The sequence below is a fragment of the Macaca mulatta genome, chromosome Y, assembly GCF_049350105.2.
Source record: "Macaca mulatta isolate MMU2019108-1 chromosome Y, T2T-MMU8v2.0, whole genome shotgun sequence".
In the NCBI taxonomy this organism is placed as follows: domain Eukaryota; kingdom Metazoa; phylum Chordata; class Mammalia; order Primates; family Cercopithecidae; genus Macaca; species Macaca mulatta.
Window position 1 is genome coordinate 1,701,867 of NC_133427.1, and position 19,360 is coordinate 1,721,226.

Below are 19,360 nucleotides of genomic sequence, written 5' to 3' on the forward strand. Positions count from 1 at the left end.
ATCCATGTCCCTGCAAAGGACATGAACTCATTCTTTTTTTTTATGACTGCATAGTATTCCATGGTGTATATATATGCCACATTTTCTTTAGTCAGTCTATTATTGATGGGCATTTGGGTTGGTTCCAAGTCTTTCTAAATTGTGGGAGGAGAATGTGCTAACATTTACATTCTTAACTAGCCTGTGAAACACAACAAAACCCCATCTGTACAAATACAATAAAATTAGCCGGGCATGGTAGCACACACCTGTAGTCCTAGCTACATGGGAGGCTAAGGTGGGAGAATTCCTGAGCCTGGGAGGTCAAGGCTGTCGTGAGCCAAAATTATGCCACTGCACTCCAGCCTGGGTGACACAGCACGACCCTGTCTCAAAATAAATAAATAAATAAATAAAAATAAAAGATTTTTTCTTTACAATTTCAGTACTTTCTTATTATTTAGGGTAGAGAGAGTCTATAAAGTCATAGCAAATACTAAATTAGCAAATATGAAGCCAGGGATTCCAGGGGAAATACAGAGTTAGGTTCCCGTGAGCAACTGGTCACAAAATTGTTGGCAGCCAAGCCATACATCAGCTTGTTGTATGTATGTTTCTGTTTACAGACACCTTACTGAATACATATTGTAGATGCATTCACACTGAAGTCACAGTCAACAGCACTATCACTCAGGTCTGCGCAAAGCTTCTCTGACACATGAGTTTGCCTGCGAGGCACATCACAGTTTTCTTGCACTTCGGAACACTAAATAGGACTTTTTTTTTTTTTTGAGACGGAGTTTTGCTCTTGTGGCCCAGGCTGGAGTGCAGTGGCGCAATCTCAGCTCACTGCAACCTCCGCCTCCTGGGTTCAAGTGATTCTCTTGCCTCAGTCTCCCAAGTAGCTGGGATGACAGGCACCTGCCACCACCTCCAGCTAATTTTTTTTATTTTTAGTACAGACAGGGTTTCATCATGTTGGCCAGGCTGGTCTGGAACTCCAGATCTCAGATGATCCGCCCGCCTTGGCCTCCCAAAGTTCTGGGATGACAGGCATGAGCCACCGTGCCTGGCCTGCTTGGGGGTCATTTTAAATAGCAAAGTCACAAAGAAAAAGCCTAAGAAGACAAGAAGTGTGGCACTGAAGAGAAAGCAAAAAGAACACTTTTGTTTATTTGTTTTTTAGAGTGTGAGAGCTGAAGTCACAAGACAGAACCTTTCTTTCTTAGATGTCAGCTAGGAGTGTGTGTGTGTGTGTGCGTGTGCGTGTGTGTGTCGGGTGACTCGAATATTTTCCTATCCAGTGCATGTCTGTGAGTGACCCAGGAAGCACCTTCAGTATTGATTTGGGGTGACCAATCAATTTTAGTGAGCAGGGGAATTCACGAATTCGCAATGTGCAGATAATGGCCATTTGTACATGTGCTTTTGAGAACTGTCTGTTCAAGACAAGCGGCCAAGAAACGTATGAAAAAATGCTCAGCGTCACGAACGATCAGGCAAACGCAAGTCAAAACCACAATGTGTGGCCGGGCGCGGTGGCTCAAGCCTGTAATCCCAGCACTTTGGGAGGCCGAGACGGGCGGATCACGAAGTCAGGAGATCGAGACCATCCTGGCGAACACGGTGAAACCCTGTCTCTACTAAGAAATACAAAAAACTAGCCGGGCGAGGTGGCGGGCGCCTGTAGTCCCAGCTACTCGGGAGGCTGAGGCCGGAGAATGGCGTAAACCCGGGAGGCGGAGCTTGCAGTGAGCTGAGATCCGGCCACTGCACTCCAGCCTGGGCCACAGAGCAAGACTCCGTCTCCAAAAAAAAAAAAAAAAAAACCACAATGTGATCCCATCTCGCTCCCGCAAGAATGGCCATAACCAAAACATCAAAAAATAATAGGTGTGGGTGTGGATGCGGTGAACTCATACAGTCACTAGAAAAGCAGTGTGGTGATTTTTTAAAGAACTACCATGTGATCCAGCAGTGCCAGTACTGGGAATTCAAGTCATTATATGAAAAAGATACTTATGCACGCATGTTGTTTTCTTTTTTAGACAGAGTCTTATTCTATTGCCAGGTTGGAGTGCAGTGGCATGATCTCAGCTCACTGCAACCTCCGCCTCCTGGGTTCAAGCCATTCTCCTGCCTCAGCCTCCCGAGTAGCTGGGATTACAGGCGCCTGCACCGTGCCTGGCTAATTTTTGTATTTGTAGTAGAGATGGGGTTTTGCCATGTTGGCCAGGCTGGTCTCGAACTCCTGACCTTGTGATCTGCCTGACTCGGCCTCCCAAAGTGCTGGGACGACAGGCATGAGCCACCGCGCCCGGCCTAGCTCCCACTTATAAGTGAGAAAGTATTTGATTTTCTGTTCCCGCGTTACTTTGCTAAGGGTGACAGCCTCCAGCTCCATCCATACTCCTGCAAAAGACATGATCTCATTCTTTTTCCACAGTTGCATACTATTCCATGCGGGCTTGTAATTCCCAAGCACGCAGAAATATTACCACACGATCCAGTGGCACAAATTGTGGTTTGAGCCCACCGCCATCCTTTGGTTTCCTCTTTCCTCCCTTCCCTTAACCTCCTCCTCCTGGTGTTTAGCTTGCCTCCTTCTGTTTCTTGTATGCTAAGGTTTGCATTACAGCTGGGAAAGTGGAGAAGAGACCATGTTTCTCCTCTGACGGAGTCAACAAAATTACCGGGATTAGAATGTGCACGCTGAGGACGCAGTCAATGTCATCTAGTGGTTACCAAGTAACCAAACAGGAACTTGGGTCTTCATGCAGCCCTACGCGGATTGACAGCCGCTGGTAGGGCAGCACGGCTGGGACAGATTTGGTGGAAGAAAGCCTAAGCCAAAGAGAAACCCTGGCGCGCACAACACTCCTTTCCGGTAGCAGGCCTGATTCATCAGCATCCCGTAAAGGAATCTATGGACTTTCGGTCCCAGGTTAACTACAAACTGTGTTCCAGAAACTGCAAAGAGGCTCCCTTCAGGGTTTCCACGCTCATCCGCACACATTCACACACGCATACAGCCATTCACACTCATGCATACACATGTACCTATACACTGCAGATGTGCACAGCTTTTCACACTCATTTGCACACATATGCACGCAGCTGAAGGCATATGTGCATTTTACACGCGCACGCATGCATTTATACATGCGTGAGGCATTTGTACACGTGCACAGGTTTTCACACTAATGTGTGCACAGAAACAGACATGCAGATAAAGGCACATGTACATTGCACACACACATTCACACATGCATACAGGTGTTCACACTGATGCACACACATATATCTATACATTTCACACGTGCACAGGTTTTCACACTCACGTACACACATATGCAGGCAGCCAAAGGCATATGTGCATTGTACACAAGCGCGCATACATGAGGTATTTGCACACAGGCACAGGTGCAGTTTTTCACACTCAAGCACACGCACACATGTATGCACACCTACGCACATACATGAATAAATGCAGGGCCCACACACATATTTACACATGCACGAAGCATTCTCATCCCCATGAATACACTTTCATACATGCACACACAAACACTGACTCAGGTACACACATATTCACACATGCATGTACACATACACAGAAATACACACATGCAGGATACACATGGAACACTTTCACAGTGCATGCACACACATGTGCACAATGCATGTATGTACATGCACAGGTGCATATAAATGCAGGTGTGCATTGAACACACATTTGCATATGCACAAGGCATTCACAATCGGGCACACACAATCAAACCTTCAGGCACACAAATTCACGTGCACATAAATGCATGTGTGCACTGAACACACATTTGTGTATGCACAAGGCATTCACACAATCATGCATACACATTCACACCTTCATGCACACAAATTCACACATGCATTTGCAGGCATGCAGTGATGTGTGCACACGTGCATTTGGATGTGTGAATTCATGCAAACACAAACAACACACACACATATGTATGCATATACACACATGCATGCATTCAGAGACACCTGAGGCACAATGAGATGTGTATAACATAATAAAAACTGGGTGGTTGCATTTGGCCTCTTAAAATTCAGCAAAACCACAATACAATCCATCCTCTTTGGTCCAAAGCAGCTCCATTTCCTACAGTGCCGTCTGGGGCAACAATGCTTCTTTCAACTTTGCAAAAAGGCTTGGGACGTGTTAACCCAAGTCCAGCTCTGTGACCTCAAATAACTTAGCCAGTCTCTTTTGTTGCTTCTGTCTCACCAAAGAGAATAGGTTCCACTAGAATTTGACCGTGGCAACCACAATCTTTTTTGTTTGTTTGTTTTTCGCTCTGTCACCCAGACTGGAAGGCAGTGGCAAGATCTCGGCTCACTGCAACCTCCGCCTCCTGGGTTTAAGCGATTCTCCTGCCTCAGCCTTCTAAGTAGCTGGCATTACAGGCGCCTGCCACCACATCCGGCTAATTTTTGTATTCTTAGTGGAGACAGGGTTTCACCATGTTGGCCAGGATGGTCTTGACCTCTTGACCTCGTGATCCGCGCGCTTCGGCCACCCAAAGTGCTGGGATTACAGGCATGAGCCACCGCGCCCAGCCCTTCCCTCCTTTTTATCTGGTCTCTCTACTCTCAGCTGCACCCCAAGTTTGCCTTTCCTTCCTCACTGTTGACGCCCCGTGTTGCCCTCCATGCCTAGATCTCTGAGGCCCTGTCCAGCCTGGGCAATGTCAGTCCACTGCTCAGCTCCCCCAGCTCCTGGAATGAAATTCAGCCCAGGGCCCTGACGTGCAGGGAAGACTCTTGGATTTGACCACAGTGACCTCTCTTGCTCCTGGAATCGCGACGTCAATTCTTGCCTTGGGGTCTTTGTGTGTGCTGTTCCCTCTGATTGGAGTCCTCTCCTCTCACCCCGCATATCCGTGTGGCTCTCACCTTCTCATCAAGAGGGTCTTTGGCTTCAAGGCCAACCCTTCCTTCACCCTCTGTCACCACTCTCTAGAAGCTTCTCTCCGGTACCTTCCTTCAGCTTTCTTCTTGGCTCTCAACGTTCTCTGGCTATATTCATGTCTGCGACTATGCCTGTGTCTCATCCCACATCCACACTCACATCTACCTGCATTTACACCTGTATCTAGCCATCCACCTATCTATCCATTTATCTATTTACCTACGCATCTGCCTGCCTATCTATGCATTATCTATCTATCCATCCATTTCTCTATCATCTATCTACACAGCTATCTATACATGATCTCTCTATGCGTCATCTATGTATCTATTGATCTATCATCTATCTGCTATTATCATCTATGTGTCTCTCCATCATCTATCCATCTGTGCATCATCTATCCATTATCTGTCATCTATGTAGCCCATGTATCCTTTATCTGTCTGCCTATCTCTATCTACCTACTTACCTACCTACCTATTGGCATCTATGTATCTACCTATATCTATCTATGCATCATATCTCCATTATCTGTCTATCCATCATCTATGTAGCTCATCTATCATCTGTCTGCCTATCTCTGTCTGTCCGTCTATCTATCTATGTATGTATCTATCTATCTATCTATCTATCTATCTATCTATCTATCTATCTATCTATCTATGTATCTATCTATGTATCTATCTATCTATCTATGTATCTATCTATCTATGTATCTATCTATCTATCTATCTATCTATCTATCATCTGTCTGCCTATCTATATCTATCTATCTATCTGAGGAAAGAGAGAGACCCTCTCACATTGTTTTATATTGTTTTATACTCGGTACCTGTTTTAAGAAAAAAACAAGGAAGTAAAACGAAAGACAGGCAGCCCAGCGCCAGGCCCGAAACCAGGCCTGGGCCTGCCTGGCCTAAACCCAGTAGTTAAAAATCAACTCCTAACTTAGAAACCGATGTTATCCATAGAGTCCAGACATGGTATAGAAGAACACTGTGAAGCTCCCTGTTCTGTTCTGTTTCACTCTGACCACCGGTGCATGCAGCCCCTGTCACGTACCACCTGCCTACTCAAATCAATTACGGCCCTTTCATGTGAAATCTTTAGTGTTGTGAGCCCCTAAAAGAGACAGAAATTGTGCACTCAGGGAGTTCGGATTTTAAGGCAGTAGCTTGCCGATACTCCCAGCTGAATAAAGCCCTTCCTTCTACAACCCGGTGTCTGAGAGGTTTTGTCTGCGGTTCGACCTGCTACATATCTATCTATCCATCATCCATCTGTCTGCCATCTATCTGTATCTATCTATCTATCTATCTATCTATCTATCTATCTATCTATCTATCTATCTATCCATCCATCCATCGTCATCTATCTATATATCTATCCATCATCTATCTATCCATCATCTATTTATCATCTATGTATCTCATTATCTGTCTCTATTTCTAAATTATCTATCTAATCTAATATCAATGAATCTATCTATTGTCTGTTTATCATCTAATATCTATTGTCATCAAATCAATTTGTCTACTATTTATATCCATCTGTCATCTATTGCCTATCTACCTAATCTATGCATATCTAACTACTTGTTATCTATTATCCATCAATCATCCAATCTATTTTTTTTTTTTTGAGACGGAGTCTTGCTCTGTCACCCAGGTTGGAGTACAATGGTGCGATCTTGGCTCACTGCAACCTCCGCCTCCCTGGTTCAAGCGATTCTCCTGCCCCAGCTTCCCGAGTAGCTGGGGTTACGGGTGCGCGCCACCATGCCCAGTTAATTTTTTGTATCTTTAGTAGAGACAGGATTGCACCATGTTGGCCGGGCTGGTCTTAAACTCCTGAACTCATGATCTGCCTCTGCCTCCCAAAATGCTGCGAAGACAGGCGTGAGCCACTGCACCCAGCTAATCTATCTCTTATCTATGACTATCAATCATCTATTACCTGTTATTTCTCTGTTGTCCATCAGTTATCTAGTTTAGCTACTATCTATATCATCTAGCTATCATCTATCAATCATCAAATCTATACATCTATCTTATGGACCAATGTATCTATGTACATCTGTATCCAGACCCAATTCTGTATCCATAGCCATGTCTGTGTCTCTTCCTACAGATTCTGTATCTGAATCTATGACCATATCTATTTTCTGCCTCTTTCCAATTCATTTCTATGCCTCTGTCTATCTGTATCTGTACAGCTACGCCGATAGCTTTATCTGTACCTAGGTCCATTTCCATTCCTGTTTCCTATCTGTATCTGTATTTCCTTTCCTGTTTCCTATCTGTATCTGTATTTCCTTTCCTGTTTCCTATCTGTATCTGTATTTCCTTTCCTGTTTCCTATCTGTATCTGTATTTCCTTTCCTGTTTCCTATCTGTATCTGTATTTCCTTTCCTGTTTCCTATCTGTATCTGTATTTCCTTTCCTGTTTCCTATCTGTATCTGTATTTCCTTTCCTGTTTCCTATCTGTATCTGTATTTCCTTTCCTGTTTCCTATCTGTATCTGTATCTGACATCCCCAGATCCTCTGGGATCATGTCCTGTATCTACGTGCATGACCGTGCCTCATCCCTGAATGCTGCCCGATGCTGCGGCTTTGGTGTCTCTGCGATGACTCACACCGACACATTTAAATCCCTAGGAGCGGCACCTCCGGTCCTGCAGGCGGGAAGGACACACTCAGCGCCTGTTGGAACGTGACCAGAATGCATGCAGGTGCTCTGCACCTCATGCAGGGCTAGGGGTCCGCACCATGGTGTAGACAGGTGTGGGTGTGTGCGCACGCGCACATGTGTCTGCTATGTTATGCTCAGGGGAGTCGTTCTGATATTTTTTACATGCAAAGAAAACCTCGTTCTATAGTAGCGATTCTTATCTGGGAGTGGTTCTGTTCCCTACCCCCCCCCCCACACACACACACCCCGGGACACTTGGCAATATCTAGGGACATTTTTGGCCGTCATAACAAGGTAGGGATGCTATGGGCATCTAGTGGGTGGAGACCCAGGATGCTGTACAGCACAGCCCCTTAATTATCCATCCCCACAAGGCAATAGTGTTGCGGTCAAGAAACTCTGGTTTAGCATGAGAGGCTCTATCTGTTTATGTCTCATGTGGCCATCACCTAGCATCCATCTGTATCTACCTATCAATTTTCTTGTCTGTTCATCTATCTATCTATCTATCTATCTATCTATCTATCTATCTATCTATCTATCTATCCATCCATCCATCCATCCATCCTTCTATCATTATCTATCATCTACCTATCTAACCATCATCTATCATCACCATCATGTGTCTAACTATATTATCACCATCATCTATCTATTCACCTATCACTTACCTATCCATCCATCCACCCACCTATCTATCCATCCATCTGCCCACCCACCTATCTATCCATCCACTCACCTATCATGTATCTATCCATCCATCCACCTAACATCTATCTATGCATCCATCTACCCATCCACCTATCTATCCATCCACTCACCCATAATGTATCTATCTATCCATCCATCCACCTACTATCTATATATCCATCTACCCATCCACCTATCTATCCATGCACCTACCTATCATGTATGTATGTATGTATTTATCTATTTATCCAGCCAGCCAGCCACCCACCCATCTATCTATCTATCTATCATCTATCTATCCACCCACCCATCTATCTATCTGTGGCAGTGGTTTGCAACCAAGGAAAATTCTGCCCTTCAAGACATACTGCATAACATCTGAGGGCATCTTTAGTTGTCACCACCTGATGGAGGAGATCCTGGCCTCTGCTGTATGGATCCCAGGGACGCTGCTCAACACCTTACAATGCCCAGGATGGCCCAACCACAGAGAGTCCTCCAGTCTGAAATGTCAGTGAGTGATGCTGAAGTTGAGAAACTCTGACATCAAGGTAATGCCTGGGCATAAGAGATTCTATCTGTCTGTCTATTTAATTATCAATCGTCTATCAATGCATCAATCATCTGTCCTTCTTTCAATCTATCATATCCTATCTATGCAGCTATCTATCCTGTTTATCATCTGTGTCTCTCTCTATCATCTATCTAGCATCTATTTACCTATCATTTATCATCTCTGTATCTCTTTATCAATAATCTTTATCCGTGTATCATCTATCTATATCTATCCAGCTATTGCTATCATTTATCTGTCTATGACAGTGGTTTTCAACTGGAGGTGATTTTTCTCCCTTGGGGTCACTGGGGAATATCTGAGGACAGCTTCGTTTGTCACAACTGTGGGGGTGCTCCCGGTATCTGGTGGGTGGAGCCCAGGGGCGCCGCGCAACTCCCTACAGCGAATAGGACAGCCCCTCCCCAGAGAATCCTCCGGCCCACACATGCCAGCAGTGCTGAGGCTGAGAAACGTTGTTTTAGAAAATAAAAGCATCTTAAGACACTCAATTTTTGATGCAAAACCAGCAAACTTGGTGATACCTCCCCGCCCCGCCCCCGAAAGTGGAAGTTTCAGCACAAAACTGTCACCGAAGCAGCCTCTGTGTCTCAAAAGCTCAACTTACAATCCCCATGACCTTGGAGTCACCGCCTTCGATGGAAGGTACCATTTCCGGGCAAGTGGGTCACCGCCCTGGGTGGAAGGTACCATTTCCGGGCAAGTGGGTCACCGCCTTGGGTGGAAGGTACCATTTCCGGGCAAGTGGGTCACCACCGTGGGTGGAAGGTACCATTTCCGGGCAAGTGGGTCACCGCCTTCGCTGGAAGGTACCATTTCCGGGCAAGTGGGTCACCGCCTTCGCTAGAAGGTACCATTTCCGGGCAAGTGGGTTACCGTCTTGAGTGGAAGGTACCATTTCCGGGCAAGTGGGTCACCGTCTTGGGTGGAAGGTACCATTCCCAGGCAAGTGGGTCACCACGGTGGTTGGAAGGTACCATTTCCGGGCAAGTGGGTCACCGCCTTCGCTGGAAGGTACCATTTCCGGGCAAGTGGGTCACCACCGTGGGTGGAAGGTACCATTCCTGGGAAAGTGGGTCACTGCTTTCGCTGGAAGGTACCACTTCCGGGCAACGGGGGTCACCGCCTTGGGTGGAAGGTACCATTCCCGGGCAAATGCGTCACCGTCTTGGGGGGAAGGTACCATTTCCGGGCAAGTGGGTCACCGCCTTGGGTGGAAGGTGCCATTTCCGGGCAAGTGCGTCACCGCCTTGGGTGGAAGGTACCATTCCCGGGCAAGTGGGTCACTGCCTTCGCTGGAAGGTACCACTTCCGGGCAAGGGGGTCACCGCCTTGGGTGGAAGGTACATTCCCCGGCAAGTCACCGTCTTGGGGGGAAGGTACATTCCCCGGCAAGTCACCATTCCTGGGCAAGGGGTCACCGCCTTGGGTGGAAGGTACCATTCCTGGGCAAGGGGGGGGTCACCGCCTTGGGTGGAAGGTACCGTTCCTGGGCCAGGGGGGGTCACCGCCTTGGGTGGAAGGTACCGTTCCTGGGCCAGGGGGGGTCACCGCCTTGGGTGGAAGGTACCATTCCTGGGCCAGGGGGGTCACCGCCTTGGGTGGAAGGTACCATTCCCAGCAAATGGGACCCCACTGTGGGATCGTATCTGTCAGGCCTCTGAGTCAAAGCTCAGCCCTTATAACCCCCTGTGACCTGCACAAATACATCCAGTTGGCCTGCAGGAGCCAGGAAGTCTGCAGCAAAGAAAAAAAAACTACAAAGAAGTAAAACAGCCAGTTCCTGCCTTAACTAAAATTACAATATTTTACTATTGGGACTTGTCCCTGCCCTACCTTAGCTGATCAATCAGCTCTGTGATGTTCTTTTTCTGGACAACGAGTCTTACGATCTGTCCACCATGCACCTTACAACCCCCTCCTCTGCTAACAAGAGATAACTACCTTTGGTTGTAATTTTCCATTACCTACCCAACTCCTGTAAAGCCACCCCTTCCCCATCTCCCTTTGCTGACTCTCTTTTCCGGCTCAGCCCACTGGCACCCAAGCGAATAAACAGCTTTATTGCTCACACAAAGCCGTTTGGTGGTCTTTTCACACGGACGCGCGTGACGCTTATCCAGCAGTACTTCCTGCAGAACCCTGATCTTTTTCAAAAATCCACCACTTCAAAATGTATTGTGTGGAGGGCTTCGGGATGGAAGGAGTCTCCTCTCCCAAGCTTTGGGGGAGGAAGGGCTGAAAGTGACCGCTGAAGCCCCCTCTACCCCACCCAGCTTTCCCTTATAAAGGAGATCCTATGCTGAGTTTGGATAAGGTATTATAGATCCACAGGTGCACGCCTTTGCTTCGAGCTATTGCATCTAAATTGTAAGGTTTTATTTAACTTGAAGGCCCTTCTTTTTCCTTTGCTTTTGTTTTTTGTTTATTTTGTTTTTCTCTCTAGCTTATCATTCATACTGACAGATCCTGAGATCCACAGTGACCTGTGGAATTTTCAGAGGACAGCGCTAAAACCGGCAGGTCAGGGCGTCAGTGACTAATGTGGTTTGCAGCAAACACCCGGAGGGGCAGGGCTCTGACTGCAGGCTCTGTGTCTGTGCCCTTGGACAGAGGCTCAACCCCCGCGTCCGGGACTTTGAAGTTAGAAATGATGTGTCCGTGTGAAAGTCGCTAAATTAATTTCCGAGGGACCAGCAAACACTGCGGGGCAGCTGATAGGAAATTGGTAGAAATTTGAAATGGAAATCCAAGAAGGAGAGCCACGGGGAAGGAGGAGGGGTGCGGGGAAGGAGGAGGGGTGCGGGGAAGGAGGAGGGGAGCGGGGAAGGAGGAGGGGAGCGGGGAAGGAGGAGAAGAGAGGAATCCTCACAGCAAGGGAGGGAAAGAGAGGAGCAGGAAAATGCAGGGGTGGGGGGCGCAGTTGATTTTCACCAACACACAGTTTTGCGAGCTCTCCTTCCGTGCAAGGAGACCTTGCATGTTTGTGTCCTGATAGATTTCAGTGCTGGACCATATTAAGGCCAAGGAGAAACTCAGGCCATAGTAAGAAATGTCCAGCGTGTGGGACAATTTGTTCGAAACTGGATGAGCCCATTTGGAGGACTGCCTGAGCCCAGGAGTTTGAGACCAGCCTGGGCAATGTAGCGAGACCCCATCTCTACAATACAGAGCCTCTTAAACGTGCATCACGGCCACCTGGACAGGGTGGGATTTGGGGGGGAGGTGCATGTCCAGTGCCCACAGCACTAAGCTGCTTTAGGTGACTTCAAGCAAAACCAATAGATGGTCTCGCAGTCCTAGAGGTCAGAACTCCGAAATGGGTCTCCCCAGGGTAAAATCCAGGTGTTGGCATGGCTGGTTCCTTCTGGTAACTCTAAGGGAGAACCCATTTTCTGACCATTTCTGTCTTCTATGGAATGCATTCTTCTTTTTCTTTTTGAGATGGAGTCTCGCTCCGTCCCCCAGGCTGGAGTGCAGTGGTGCAATCTCGGCTCACTGCAACCTCCGCCTCCGGGGTTCAAGCGATTCTCCTGCCTCAGCCTCCCAAATAGCTGGGACTACAAGCACGCGCCACCACACCCGGCTAATTTTTGTATTTTTAGTAGAGATGGGGTTTCACCATCTTGGCCAGGCTGCTCTCGAACTCCTGACCTTGTGATACGCCTGCCTTGGCCTCCCAAAGTTCTGGGATTACGGGCGTAAGGCACCGCATGCGAAGTAATTTTTATTAATAATGGTTTTGAGCATCCAGTGTCCCATTTGGTTATAGACAGAGGAATGGCAGAGTATGAATAGGTTGATGTGGTTACTCTGTTGAAACGCTAAGAACAACCTTTCTGGGAATTGCAGAGGGTAGGTAATTGCAACTCCCTTCTGTCTTCTAGGTGCTATGTCTGTGGACACACCCTAGATATATTTTCTTCTCTGTCTTTCCAAGCAAGTCCACATAAAACACTAGGCAAGAATCTTAGATGGGAAAACAATGAAAAAGCAGCCAGTGACCCGAGGCAGGGGTAAGGAAAGGAGAGTGACTTCCCTGGAGTTGGAGTCCATGTCCCACCGTAAAAGCAGTGTGCAATTTTTATAAGCACCCTTGGGTCCAGACACCATCTCCTTTCCAAAAGGAGTATCTTCCAATCCACGGGAAGGCCAGAAAAAGGGGTGGACCATTGTTTCATGTAAAAACTTGGCTGCACCTTTGGAGAAATGTCTGTTCATATCCTTTGCCCACACTTTGGTGGGGTTGTTTTTGTGTTGTTGTTGTAAATTTGTTTAAATTCCTTGTAGATTCTGGATATTAGACCTTTGTCAGATGGATAGATTGTAAAAATTTTCTCACATTCTGTAGGTTGCCTGTGCGGCCCACAAACATATGAAAAAAAGCTCATCATCACTGGTTATTAGAGAAATGCAAATCAAAACCACAATGAGATGCCATCTCAGGCCCGTTAGAATGGCAGGTATTAAAAAGTCAGGAAACAACAGATGCTGGAGAGGATGTGGAGAAATAGGAACGCTTTGACACTGTTGGTGGGAGTGACAATTAGTTCAACCATTGTAGAAGACAGTGTGGCGATTCCTCAAGGATCTAGAACCAGAAATAGTATTTGACACAGCAATGCTATTACTGTGTATGTACCCAAAGGATTATAAATCATTTTACTATAAAAACGCATGCACACATATGTTTACTGCAGAACTATTCACAATAGCAAAGACTTGGAACCAACCCAAATGCCCATTAGTGATAGACTGGATAAAGAACATGTGGCACATAGACACCATGGAATACTATGCAGCCATACAAAAGAACGAGTTCATGTCCTCTGCAGGGACATGGATGAAGCTGGAAGCCATCATTCTCAGCAAACTCACACAGAAACAGAAAACCAAACACCGCATGTTCTCACTCATAAGTGGGAGTTGAACAATGAGAACACACGGACACAGGGAGGGGAACATCACACACCAGGGCTGTCAGGGGGTTGGGGGGCAAGGGGAGGGAGAGCATTAGGACAAATGCCTAATTCATGCAGGGTTTAAAACCTAGATGACGGGTTGACAGGTGCAGCAAACCAGCGCGGCGCATGTACACCTATGGAACAAACTTCCACGTTCTGCACATGCATCCCAGAACTTGACGTAAAAAAAGAAAACAACCCCAAAACTTAACTGCACCTCGAATGCATATTACCAAGTGAAAGAAAGCAGTTTCCAAGAGGTACTTACTGCATGAAGGCACGTATATGACTTTGTGGACTCGGCCAATATTGAGGTGAAAAACAGACCCGTGGTTGCCAGAGGTTAGGGCAGAGGATTGGGGCTGACGGCGGATGGGCAAGGTGAGGGAATTCACTGAGGTCACGGACTTCTTCTGAATCCTGATAGGGTCTTGGGTACCGGAATGCATCCATGGATTAAAACTTATCACGGCGCACCGACCAAGAAAGAATGGCAACCGAGAAAGAGCGCAGGCTTGTTGTGTACTACAAGACAAGGGTTTGCAACGACCTACCCTCTGCCATGCCCGGGAAGGGTGTCCTTGGCGTTTCCACAGAGTAACCACATCCGTCTTACAAGGTTGAAGATGGGATTCCCACAGGAGCCAGCCATTGCCCTGCTGGGTCTACACACCCCCGCCCTCAAATTGGGACCTGAAGCAACATTCGCGCACGTGGTCACAGGAGTGTTACTCACAATAGCCCCAGTGTGGAAGGCCCCCCAAGTGGGGACCAGGTGGTCACTGGCAGATGAATACGTCAGCAAAATGTGGTGTGTCTATATGGTGGAATACTATTCAGCCTTTAAAAAGGACAGACACTCTGGTCAAGCGTTGACAAACCGTGAGGACATTACGCTGAGTACAGGAAACCAGTCATAAAAAGGAAAAATACTCTGACACCACTTGAACGAGGTTCTCAGAGTCGTCACACTGGGATCAACAGAGAGGAAGTAGAATGGGTCAGGTGCGGTGGCTCACGCCTGGAATCCCAGCACTTTGGGAGGCTGAGGCGGGTCGACTGCCTGAGGTCAGGAGTTCGAGACCACCCTGGCCAACGTGGTGAAACCTTGTCTGTACTAAAAATGGTACCTGTAATCCCAGCTACTGTGGAGGCGGAGGCAGGAGAATTGCTTGAACCTGGGAGGCAGAGGTTGTAATGAGCCGAGATCGTGCCACTGCACTCGAGCCTGGGTGACAGAGCAAGAATCTGTCAAAAAAAAAAAAAAAAAAAAGTTAAAATGGTAAATTTCATGTTATGCATATTTTATCATAATTCATTTTTTAATTAAAAAAGACACCTAAGTGCAAAACTTCAGAGAGAGCATACAATCACCCTTAGGGTTAGGAACTCAATATTGGAAGTGCTGTCTGCATTGCTTTATATGTCATCGCTTTAAGAGGTTTATGTCTGTGTGGTGCAGCATCAGGGGCATCCATAATGGGTACGTAGAATGTGTGTACACCTGAAGACGTGCGCTGGGGTACAGGCTAGAATGCTTTGCTGACAAAGGTGTGTACCTAACCCGGGAGCCCGCAGGTGCAGCAGCACCCCCCACCTAACTCTCACCGACTGGCCCAGAGTCTAGCCGAGAATCTAGCTGCATCCAGCAGAATCTAGCTCCAGAACTGAGCTGAAACTGCTGCTGAGAAGTTTTGGCTGGAGAAAGGCCAAGCCTGTAATTGTCACCAGGTGCTTGACAAAGGCCAGCCCTGACGTCTTCCCTCCCCACATCACTGTCCCCGGAGTAGGTATGGAATCGGCTGTCTGCAGATGTGAGAAGTGCTTCTTAGAGAGGGCTGGCGGGTCCCGGCCAGCATGGGTGCTAGCAGGTGGAGGCCGGTGCGATGGTTATAGCCAGCAGCTTCTCCTCCACGCCTCTGCATCCCAGACCCTGGGAGACGCCCAGATTCCTGCCCCTCCGCACTTGGAAACGGAGAAGCCTCTCCTCTGAAGATTAAGCAGTGGCGCTCTGGGGCTGCTGTGGATCTCGGGGCGTTTTCTCTTTCTTGTCTTGTTTTGGTCTGGAAGACAGTGATAATTCACTCGGAATTTTAATGTGTTCTCCAGTTATGCAATTCTAAAATCTTGCGCATATAGTTTTAAATGTTTGTCAAGGTTGGTTCTTCAAAGGGAGTGCTTCGGACCTCCCACGGCATATTTGGAAATGTCTGCAGACATTTTCCGTTGTCACCAGGGAGGTGGAGGAGGTAGGTGCTCCTGGCCCCTGGTGGGTGGAGCCCAGGGGCGCTGGTCAACACCGGACAGTGCACAGGACGGACGGCCCCGCCACAGAGTCATGCACCCCCAAATATCCGCAGCGCTGAGGCTGAAAAAGTCTATCTTAGCATGAGTGACTCTCTCACATTGCTCCTTCTCTCTTCTCCCTTTTCTCCTCCTTCCTTCCTTCACCCATCTCTCTGTGTATCAATCTATAGCTCTCTCTCCCTTAACCTCTCTCTCTCATCAATCTCTCTACCCATCCATCTACCATCTGTCTAGTCCATCCATCCATGCATCCATCATGTATCTGTCTATCCATCCATCCATCATCATCTATCAATCCATTCATCTCTCCATCTTTCTACCATCTATGTATCTAGTCTATCTATCCATCTATCATCTATCTATCCATCTATCTATCATGTCCCCATCTGTGCCTCTGCATCCCAGACCAAGAGAGATGCCCAGCTTCCTGCCCCTTGGCACTCAACAGTAGAGAAGACAGGCTGGGAAACCTCTGTCTTCTATCTATTACCTAGGTATCTGTGTATCTATCCATTCATCCATTCACATATCCATCCATCCCTCCATCCATCCATCCATGTAATCTGTTTATCTATCTACTCTGTATTTATCTAGCTAGCTGTCATCTATCTATTTATCTATCTCCCTATCTATATCTATTTATCCAGCTATGTACCCATCCATCCATCCATTTCTCTATCATCTATGTATCTATCTATCCATCCATCTATTGTCTACCTATCTACCCATCCATTTCTCTATTATCCATCCATCCATCTATCTATCTATCTATCTATCTATCTATCTATCTATCTATCTACCATCTATGTATCTGTAATCCATCTACCATCTATCTTTCTACCTATCTACCCATCCTTCTATCTATCTATCTATCTATCTATCTATCTATCTATCTATCTATCTATCAATCAATCAATCAATCATCTCTCTCTCTCTCTCTAATCCATCATCTATGGCAGTGGTTTGCAACCAGGCACAATGTTACTTCCCAGAGGACACTTGCTGATGTCTGGAGACAGTTTTGGTCATCCTGACTCTGGGGTGGAGGGTGTGCTTGTGGCATCTCCTGGGTAGAGGCCCCCAGGTTGCTGCTCAGTGCCCTCTAGTGCACAGGACGGCCCCACCACAGATAACCATCTGGTCCCAAACACCAACACTCCCCAGATGGCAGATACTTTGAGTAGCCAATCATGTCATCCCATAAACGTTATGCATTTGTACATATTCATGAAACATTTGTGAAAAAGCCGAGGTCTAGGTGCCTGGCCACTTGCTGCTGTTTACTGCTCCGTCCTGGCCTCCAGCGGGTCATTTATACGCTCTCTGAAATGCATCCATTCCTTTGTTTGGTATATTAATGCTTCATTCACCATTTTCCAAGCGGAAAGCTGCCGTTAGTCCTGCCTGGTGACACGCTGTCACTTTTGCAGGGGAATTATTCTGCGTATATAACTTAACTGTGAGCCGTCTGTCCTAATACCTCAGGCATATTCTGTAAGCAATCCTGGTACCTTTGGCAGCTGCCTGAGTTCTGTGAATCATCCAGGACACTTTTACGACTTCCTCCAGCCACAGGAAGGGCACAGCACAATTTATGCCGCCTCCTTGGAGGCCCTGAATTCTCAAACATCGATCGCTGGAGTTTTTACTCTGCTTTGGTACTTATAAAAATTTCCATGGCTAGAATTTCAAAGACTTGCAGAAAATGAACACACTGAATTGGATCAATTCATTTCCATTTTGAAGGTTGCTGGGTACACGTCGCCAACTCCTTCTCCCTCATCCTTTACAAAGAGGGTGCTGGAGCTTTCAGTGAGGCAGGACTTTTGGCTAGAAATGAGCTTTAAAATCTGCTTGCCTGGGTCAGGATACCTGAAGGTCAAAGAAGAAAGTGAAGCCACATGGAAGTCATTTATATTCCAATATATGGCCTGGGTTACTTTAAGGACAACCCAGGAGATGGGGGAAGGAGGCTTGGCTCTCAGCCAGGCAAAATTGTGCAATTACATTGCCTAGATGTTACATGTTTATACACTAAGAAGGGTAAACACCAGCATCGTAGGAAGACAGGCTAAGACCTTGAGGAGGTAGCTGTTTTCCTTCCTCCCTTCCCTCCTTCTCTCCTTCTCTCTCTCTCTCTCTCTTTTTGATACAGAGTCTTGCTCTGTCACCCAGGCTGGAGCGCAGTGGTGCAATCTTGGCTCACCACAACCTCCACCTCCCGGGTTCAAGTGATTCTCCTGCCTCAACCTCCCGAGTAGCTGGGACTACAGGCACCCGCCACCATGCCCGGCTAATTTCTGTATTTTCAGTAGAGACAGGGTTTCACCCTCTTGCCAGGCTGGTCTTGAACTCCCGACCTCGTGATCCACCTACCTCAACCTCCCAAAGGGTTGGGATAAGATGCATGAGCCCCCGCACCTGGCCTCTGGCTATGTTTTTCTGTCTGGGGCATTGACTCGACATGAAAATTAACTATTTGACAGGAGTCTCCCACAGCTTAATCTCTGAAGGTCAAGATGTGATTCTGTGGAGCATGTCGCAAAAGCCCTATCTGAGGTACCCAGTATTGGAACATTCCGGATGAAAATACAATCATGTGTCTTGGTTTTCTTTGCTTTTCTCTTTTTTCTTTTTTTTCTTCCTTCCTTCCTTTCCTTCCTTTCTTTCCCTTCCCTCCCCTCCCCTCCTCTTCTCTCTCTCTCTCTCTTTCTTTCATCTTTTGACAGTTTTGCTCTTGTCGCCCAGCCTGCAGTGCAACGGCACAATCTTGGCTCACTGCAACCTCCAGCTCCCAGGTTCAAGCAATTCTCCTGCCTCAGCCTCCTGAGTACCTGGCATTACAGGCATCCACTACCACGCCCAGCTAATTTTTTGTATTTTAAGTAGAGACAGGGTTTTGCTCTGTTGGCCAGGCTGGTCTCGAACACCTGAACTCAGTTGATCTGCCTGCCTTGGCCTCCCAAAGTGCTGGGATTACAGGTGTGAGCCACCACGCCTGGCCATGTGTTGCTTAATGATGGGGATACATTCTGGGAAATGTGTGATCAGGGGATTTCATCGCTGTGCAAAAATTGTAGTGCACACTCACACAAACCTAGGTGGTACAGCCTACCACACACCTAGGCTATATGGTACTGCCTGTTGCCCTTAGACTACAAACCGAATTCCAGTGTAAACCAGAAACAAAATTCTAAG

General features: G+C 47.1%; 1 long non-coding RNA gene across 2 annotated transcripts in view; it reads right to left on the reverse strand.

Annotated features, from left to right (window-relative positions):
• Nucleotides 1–19,360, reverse strand: part of LOC114674778 (uncharacterized) — a 72,924-nt gene that overhangs the window by 46,447 nt on the left and 7,117 nt on the right. For both annotated transcript variants that reach the window (XR_013413278.1, XR_013413279.1), the window contains exon 3: nt 14,986–15,103. This is a non-coding gene — a long non-coding RNA (uncharacterized LOC114674778). The remainder of the gene's footprint in view (nt 1–14,985; nt 15,104–19,360) is intronic.